The 1,317-nt window shown below is 31.1% G+C and overlaps 1 protein-coding gene across 1 annotated transcript in view; it reads left to right on the top strand.

Annotated features, from left to right (window-relative positions):
* RTTN (rotatin) overlaps positions 1-1,317 on the top strand; it is a 177,003-nt gene that overhangs the window by 92,479 nt on the left and 83,207 nt on the right. The window lies entirely within an intron of this gene.

Below are 1,317 nucleotides of genomic sequence, written 5' to 3'. Positions count from 1 at the left end.
TATTGAGTTTTACGGTAAGCACTTCTTGGCATTTCTTAGTAGGTTTACCATCTAATTTTGCGTCTGCGTACACAATTCCTAATTTGTTTGATTTTGTAAAGTGGAATCACATGTCTGGCTCCTTTCTGTCATCACCATGCTTGCCAGAGCTGTTCACTTTGCTGCCTGTAGGTGCAGTTACTTTAATGTCATTTTTGTGGAGTATTCCCTACTCCAATGTTAAAGCACATTTGGTGTTTCTTTTTCTCCCAGCTTAGAGCGATTTTGGATATTGCTGCTGTGAACACTCTTGTCTCTCAGTGCTTTCACTCAGTGAAGTTTTGTAATTTTATTTTCAAACTGTTGTTGATATGTGGAAATACACTCAGTTTTTACACATTAACATGTACCAGCAATCCTTGTTTCCACAAAGGAAAGGCTTTCATTTTTCACCTTTCAATATGCTCTTTATGGTAGTTTTTTTCAATTAATTAAACAGAAATCAAATGTAGGAAGTTTTCTTCTAGTCCTATTTTGCTATGAATTTTCTTAAATCATAAATGTATATTGCTTTTTCTATATCTTTTAAGATCACCATAAGATTTTTCCTCCAGTATTCCATTAAGGTGATGAATTACATTGATTGATTTTAAAATATTAACTTTGCATTTCTAAAAATTTCAACTAGGTTGTGATGTCTTATCCCTTTTACATATTGACAGATTTCGTTTGTTAATATTTTAAGAATTATTCTACCTATTTTCTTATGCAAAACTGTTTTTGGAAAAATTGCATCTTGTCTTCTTATAACACTTTTGTTAGGTTTTAATATCAAAATCATTCCACCCTTATATGTATATAATTTTTTCTTTATGTGACTTTTTTCATCTTTGATTAGTTTATTTGAATTGGTCTTATTTCTTAAATGTTTAGGAGAATTAGATGGTGAAGCAGTCTGGTCATGGAGTTTTCTTTTGGGGAAGATTATAAATGAATTGAATTTTTAAAATCTAGAATTATTCAGATTTTCAGTTTTTTTGTGACAGTCTTAGTAAGTTACGTTTTTCTTGAATTTTACCTGAATTTTCAAATTCATTGTCCTAAAATTATTCATCAGATCATCTCATTTTTTAAATATCTGTCAGATCTGTGTGAGGTTCCACTTCGTTCCAGACATTAATTATTCCTTCTTTCTGCTGTCTCAGTTGGTCTTACTAGTGGTTTGTATGTCTTTTCAAAGAATGAGCTTTTGGCTTTGCAGAGTCCTTTCCTTAACGTTTTCCCCCTATTTTATTAATTTCTGCTTATACTTCCTTCCTTCTCATTTTGATTTGACTT

Source organism: Hipposideros armiger, unplaced genomic scaffold (assembly GCF_001890085.2).
Source record: "Hipposideros armiger isolate ML-2016 unplaced genomic scaffold, ASM189008v1 scaffold_1593, whole genome shotgun sequence".
NCBI lineage: Eukaryota > Metazoa > Chordata > Mammalia > Chiroptera > Hipposideridae > Hipposideros > Hipposideros armiger.
The sequence above is the reverse complement of the archived record's forward strand: the minus strand, read 5'-3'. Positions and strand labels throughout refer to the sequence as shown.